The following is a 7,485-nucleotide window of genomic DNA, read 5'->3' as shown; positions in this document are numbered from 1 at the left end:
TTCGTGACTCAATTTTCCCTTTTAATAGAGGGAATACGAGCGTGCTAAGGCTAGAAAGCCAAACTCGTCCATATCTCATATTCAAGGGGTTATCCCTAATCTAATCAAGCAAACGTATTATCCTATCCTAATTTTAATTCATAAATGAAATGCAAATCTAATGTTATGTATCACACATAGGGGTAAGGAATATACATATAAGGGAAAATATGGGATAAGTGATATACATATAGGGGGGTAAGGGGTATATGTATAAGGGGGAATGTCATGCAAAAGTGATAAAAAGCCCTAGAAAGTAAAAAAAATGCATGAAAATGTAATGTAGTCATACAAATATGATCTAGCGTTAGCAGGGCTCCTAAGGGTCTAGCGTTGGACTAGCTCTCTACTAAGGCTCTCTCACAAGCATTGGACTTGTGAGGGCGAGGGGAAGACCATGACTAGCATTGGACTAGCCACGGTGACGTGCATTCATCCACATAATCAGATGTAATACTAAAGCAAAATAGACATACAAAAGCACATAGCACGTAGCACGTATCACATAAGCATGCTCATCTAGATGCAGAAACCTAAGGAAAGCAATTAAACACATAGGCATATAGGCACACACAAACACATAGCACACAAGCCCTATCTATTACACTTGGGGAGGTCCTACTACAATCTAAGGGGGAAAAGAAATAAATAAATAAAATAATAACCTAACTATTACAACCTTGGCATTAAATTGCCTTTCAAATAATCAAATTGAACTAAAATAAATATACAAAGCCAATAAAGCAAATAAATAAGTAAATGAAATGAATAAAAAAATAACATTCAAGAGGCATACAATCAAACATGTAAAGTCACATAGGGCACGTAGGGTCAAATAAAGTCAAAAAATAAGGGATAGAGTGTACCTCCCTGGAGATGGAGCCCTAATAGAGCGAAATCACTTATTTACCCTCCAAACTAATAAAAGAGTCAAGGCATCACTTTAACCAAGAAATAATCACATGAAATGGGGATGAGCATGAAATTGAATCAATCCAAGGCATTTAAAGGAAGGTGAACAACCCATGTAAAAATTAAAACAAGTAGTGACTTGATTGCAGAAACTAAAGAAATTTGAGGGGTCAATTTGATTGATTTTTCCAATTGTTTGGGCTATAGCGAAACAAAGTGAAGCTTAGGGGGTTAAGAAGCAAAATTTAAAAGTTCAATCTTCATGCAAAATGATGTGAGAAACATTCTGCAACAAAGTTTCACAAACTGATGAAGCTCTCGGCAAGGTTTTGCTGCATAATTTTCATGCACAAGGTTTCGCAATTTCAGCAAAGCAGATTCATACGACAGCTTTGAAATTACTCCAATTAAACACGGTTGAACATCCCTTAACAATGCAAATAATTGGAAGAATTTCATGCGAAGTTTCATGCAAATACTACGAAGAAACATTCTGCAAACTGGAGCTATTCTTCTGCAACTTTTACTCATTCGGCCGAGACAAACATTCATGCCAAAAACTCAAAAGCATCTTCACCCATTCAAACACAAAGTACAGAGATTTACAACAAGGTAGAGAACAATCTAACAGGCTTCAGGACACAAAATGCAATAAGATGATCTAGAAAACATGCTAACATTTGAAGAACAAAAGCCGCTACAACTTTCTCAATTTCTGATTCAAGCAAACAAGATTAGTGCTATTCATTTTATCATGAGCAAGGTGATTCAAACACAATCAAATCATTTCAATGAGGTAGGTAAACGAATTCAAACCACAAATCAAAGACATTACAGCTTTACTCGACAGGATATGAGAGAAAGAAACGTGGAACATCACACTACAAGAAATTTGGCCATTAGTGACAACATTTCTCAGTGATGAAAAAAAATCGTCACAGAATGGTGTCCTTTAACCACAATACAGCAAGTTGTCACAATTGAGTCAAGGGAGCCAACACATCAGTGACGACCTTGCATTGTTGTCACAATTCGATTCCCGCCAAGAGTCATGGAGAGAGCGGGAACTGCAATAGTGACGACTTTCTAAAAGTTGTCAGTATTAATAGCACTTTCTTTGACAACTTTGCAATTGTTGTCACTGATAACATTGTATAGCCTTTAGTGACAACCTAGTCTTGTCACTGTTTGATTTAAAATATTTATTACTTTTTACAACTATTACTCCTAATTTTTTGTAATTATTATGTGTTCTCTAATGATTTTGATTGTTATATACTTATGAGCCTCCTTATTAGTTTAATTTTCTTGTATATGTAATAACTTCATTAGAATAAAAATAATTAAAAAATAAAAAATTCATTAGTGTAAATAAACTTGTGACTACTTAACTTAGAATGATTATTAGTTAATATGATATGAATATAACTAAGAGTTTTCAAATGGAACTAGTTATTGAAGTGGATAAATCCTAAACTCCATAGTTAATTAACTAGTACACATTATGTATTAGTTTAATTGTGCATTTTTTTTCTTATTTGAAGATAATGGATTAATAGTGAAGTTTTGTATTGGATGTTAATTGAATGGCCGCTATTTAAAATGTGCTTTGTTAATTGAATATGCTCTATTTAAAATCTACTAAAAATTAATGGCAACCTAGGTTTGTTTTGCAAATTAGTAGTACAATAACTTCAAACAAAATCAACCGATAACATACATGGCTTATCAGTATAAAATAACTAAAGAGTTCATTTACAATAACTGACTTTAAAAAACACTATATACAAACCAATAGACACAAATATATGGGAACTCCTAAAAATTAGGGGTGAACCATCTTTTAGTTTATGCGGGTCATATAAGTCATATGTTATTTAAAGTAGAATTTTCCATAACTAAAGACCTATGGTACTATTAGACTAAATTTAAAGAATGAAAGAGATTTAAGATATAATAATTTAGTATTGCAATTTTGAGGAAGTGATATAAAGTTTTAACACCTGTATGAATTATTTGAAGTTATTCAACAAAAAAATATTTGAAGTTATTACCAAAAAAATTGAACTATTTGATGTTGAACAAAAGTACATTTACCACTTGTATTAATTTAACAAAGACTTGACTCCCATTATGAAATTTTTTGACAAAAATGTTAAAAGGTAGCAATTAATAATGTATTAGTAAAATTATACTTCAACTAAAAAAACTTGATTGAAATTTTGAGGAACTCAGTGAACCGATATTTCACTGAAACTAAATAAACAAAGTATGTGAAAAATATATGGTGCGGGTCAAATGTGAAAAACAAACATTTTGTAACCCAATAGAAAAGCTCTCTGCTTTACTCTCCGTTGGTCTCCCCTCTCTCACTTTACACCCTCAACAGAAACTATTAACAAAAAACAATTCTCCTTTCTCCTCTCCATAGATCGATCATGTCTTTGTGATGTTGAACAGAAGAAGTACTCCACCAACTCTTTGCAAGAAAAGGTATCTCATGTCTCTCCTTCTTCTCCCCGATTTTTCCCCAATTTTTTTTGCCCTAATTATTTTTTTGCCAAAAATTTGTGCCCAATTTTTTTTTGGATAATTTTGAGTTACGGGTGAAATCATCTCCACTAGAATTATTTTAGTTGTGAATACCATTACTTCATTCTTTTTTATTGTACAAGATAAAGGTTTCAGTGGGGTTGGTGGTGGATACGGGTTTGAGGTTGAGTTTGGGGATGAAGGTGATTATGATGTAGAGGGGTTTGTTTCTTGGAATGGGATGGAAAACGGGGACAAGAAGATGGGAATAAAATGAAGGGGGGAATTACAAGGGTGTGCATAGGATAAAACAGGGAGCCCCCGACAAAGATTTTAACAGTACGGACCAGACATCTCATTACTGGCACCCCCTTAATACCCTCTCACTCAAACCCATAAAGAATACCCATTTCCTGGTCACACTCCCTCTAGATTTAAGGGTTCCTTTGTTCTCTAGCTTCATCAGATTTGGGTCTAGGGAAACTTTCGGAATGTAAATATTCCTTAAATTATGGCAAGAGAATAATTTTATTGTAGTATAATCACTTTTGTATTCTTCCTGTCCAGCTTGGCGTTTGTTTGTTGAATGGGTTGGTACTTGTTAGCAGTTAGCAGCACTTGGGTTTTTGAAGAATTATATGATCCTTAAGATCGGTAGAAAATTCATTAATGTAAACCTCTCAATGTTAATGTTTACGTCTTTATGCGACGACAGGATAGTGATAGACTATGGGAATGAAACCTATACTCATGTCTGTCATTTGCTTTTAGTGTCTGCTTTGTGTTTACTGGGATGAAAATGAATGGATTTACAAACAGTTTTTCTTTTTCATTTTTGTCTCTTAAAGTACTCTCCTGAAGCAGCCTTCATTTATTTAAAACACCCTTTTTAAGTTTTAACACAAAATTACTACTCTTCCAATTTCTAATTATAAACAATATTATATGAGTTCGCTTCTTCTTCATGCGGTTTTAAACAAAAAAAAAATGAAACAAGAGCTGGCCAATCGCATCTTGGCAAATTTAGTGATTCGTTAAGTTAGGTAAATATCCAGAAAACGCTTTACCATGACCAGTTGAAAGTGAAACTTTGTGAACTGTTGGATTCTTGTACGCTTTACATCCTAATTAGCTATAGTGGTAGGAGTGGAAAAGATTTAAGAGGTGATTATGATGTAGATATGTCTATGAGTGGTTGCAAGTGAGAAAAATAGTGGGTTAAGTGGTGTTGGGTGGAGAGGGAATTGGGAAATCACAAGGTTTAGAGGAATTTTTTCTGATGTAAAAAATTCCCCTCTTTTCTTTTTTTGTGTTGAAATTTGGTAAATTGTCATGGAAATTTCAAGAGAAAATCTCATCTCCATTTTCTACACCATCACCGACGTTATGTCCATTCAGTACTCCATCCAATAGAGATCAAGTTTTGGTACAAGAATGAAATAATTTATTATTTTTTATGTTTTTTAATAGTTCTTCAGTTTTGGAAGTGAAGTTCTGATTTCTTTAAATTGCAAGAGAAAAGTTATATTGCCTTTTTTAAAGTTAGGTAAGTTACATTTGAACTCCCAATGTGCAACTAATGAAGTCAATAAAAGGTTCATGGCTGACTGTAATGCTAATTCTAGAGGCTTGCTTATGAACAACTTTTGGTTGCTGAAGTGGAGCATAATTCAAATATAATGCAAAAGCCGCATGGGAAATTTGTATATATTGCACATCTTTTGCATTGGGAGTCGTAATTTTCTCAAGTTTTGTGGTTAGTTAAGGAGTATGGACTTTGTGATACTACTTTTAATTGCCTTGTATAGCTAACTATGTTACAAGCAGGTGTTTTTAGTTTTTGTGAGGAAATCATGATATTCAGATTATGGTATAAGCTGGAGACAGCATTTTCCTTGCCAAAGGTATACATCAAGCTTGATTTTCATTGTTCAAATTCTAGAGTTTATCTTGAATAAGTAGTTCTTTCCTACCATTTTTTTTCATATTTGGTGATGGACTACCTGAATGAATATGTAAGTTTTGACGATTATGTAGTGTTCTTGGAATGTGTAGTTGTAACGTTATTAGGTACAAGTATAGATTAGCATCAAAATTGAAAGAAGGAAACATATGTTTTATATGCAAACATTTTCTTATGAGAACTACAGCTACCATTTTATTCATTGTCTTTGAGCTTATAATGCACAGTATCATTTCATAGCGACTTCATTGGTTTGTTATTGTCTTGCAGCTTATTATGCTGATGCTATTGGTCCTTGCTATGGAATTTCCAAATATTGTGATGTTTTTTGGGTAAGTATATACTCCTTTCTATCTATGTTAGACTTGTTTCAAATGGTTGGGTCTTGTCAACAAAGTTTCTGTAAAAGTGACAATTGTCACTTTGTTCTAGGAGACATTTGCATATAAACAAGCTACAAGTGGTCTCTAAGCTAACTAGTAGAAAAGAAATTTCTTAATCTAGTATTTCATGACATCTTATGCAAACTTTTCTTGATAACTACTTACTTTTATGCTATTTAAGCTACTAGCATGTGATATTTGCTATTAGAACTTCTGAAAATTGAAAGTAGGTTGGTTAGTGAATGTACTGGTTTGCCTCATAGTCAGAAGCTTCGATTTATAGTGGAGCATCTTTTCCATTTTTTACAAAGTTTCACTAAAATATTAGATGCATCATTTTATTATTAAAATCATTAAAATATTACCAATGGGCGCTAAGAATCTCTAGTTATGTCGAATTTTATTTGTCATCAAAATTTGGTCTAGCGATAAACAATATGCATTTTCAATACCTGAAAAGTTGAAGTTGCTATGCATAATCTATAGAATGAACCATACAAATGGAGCCTATGAAGCCATAAAAGGAACACTGTTTGGTTCTTAATATGGTAGCATAAGCATATTAATTGTTTTGTGAGTTCTTAATAACGTAGTAAAAGTAAAAGAAGTGTTTCTTGAGCTCTAATGTTCTAAGTGTTTATCTCTTACTTTACCCTTATTTAGTCATTGTCTAGATTATACTTAAAAGGAATGATTTAGCTTATTTTCTTGCAAATTCTTTAGTTATCTTTATTGTTTCAAGTTTTTCTTATGACCTACTAATAATTGCAGTACTTCACTGCAGATATGTTGCTCATTTTAGCTTTTTGGAAGATCAGCAGCAGGAGTTGCCAATTCACTCAAGGACGATAAAGAAAATCTTATACTTAGGAAATGTCATGACAACACATATTTTTTTTGGGACTTGGATTTGTTTTGTAAAGCTACCTCGACTTATATGTGAAATTTAGGCCAAATACCACTTATCAAACCATTTGTAGGGTGTTGTTGAACTTCATTATGATATTTGAATGCTTGATATGATATTTTGGCATTTCGTAATGCAATGGATGCGTTCATTTGCTAATTGTCAAGCATTGTCATTTTTTTTCATTTATAGATATAATTGTAGTAGGAAAATCTGACAAATTTCATGGTGATAAAGTGTTATCACTGAATCAGAATTTTCCATTAATAACAACCTGTTGTCATAGAATTAAAAAGTGTTTAGTGACAACAAAAGTTGTCAGTAATTAGTCTATACCAATGACAATTACGGACCACTTTTAGTGACAACATTGCTTTGTATATCATTGACAAGATACTATGTCATCACTAAAATTACAACAATTACTGACGACACATGTTGTCACAAAACAGTCCCATTCACTGACGACTTTTATTGTCATCACTATGTACTTTTACCGACGGGCCTTCAGTGACGACCCTGTGACAATTAGAAAGTTGTCAATAAAAGTCATCAGTGACGACTTTTTATTTTTTTGTGACAAAAATAGCCTGTCACTGAAGACCAATTTTCTTGTAGTGTCAAAACCACAATTCCCTTGCTAGTTTCTGGTTTGAAAGGAATTTTCTTTTGCAAAGGAATCCATGTCCATTACGCACCCACTACACCATGCTACACCCAAAGTAAGAGAAAAGACCAATGCAGCCCAG

The 7,485-nt window shown here is 33.1% G+C and overlaps 1 long non-coding RNA gene across 1 annotated transcript; it reads left to right on the top strand.

Annotated features, from left to right (window-relative positions):
- The first annotated feature begins 3,337 nt into the window (after positions 1-3,337).
- On the top strand, positions 3,338-6,875 carry LOC113697520 (uncharacterized). The gene is made up of 4 exons (XR_003449888.2): positions 3,338-3,444; positions 5,311-5,387; positions 5,717-5,778; positions 6,614-6,875. It is a non-coding gene; the product is annotated as an uncharacterized lncRNA (long non-coding RNA).
- The last annotated feature ends 610 nt before the right edge of the window (positions 6,876-7,485 follow it).

Source organism: Coffea arabica, chromosome 6e (assembly GCF_036785885.1).
Source record: "Coffea arabica cultivar ET-39 chromosome 6e, Coffea Arabica ET-39 HiFi, whole genome shotgun sequence".
In the NCBI taxonomy this organism is placed as follows: Eukaryota; Viridiplantae; Streptophyta; class Magnoliopsida; order Gentianales; family Rubiaceae; genus Coffea; species Coffea arabica.
This window is presented reverse-complemented; position numbering and strand designations above follow the sequence as displayed.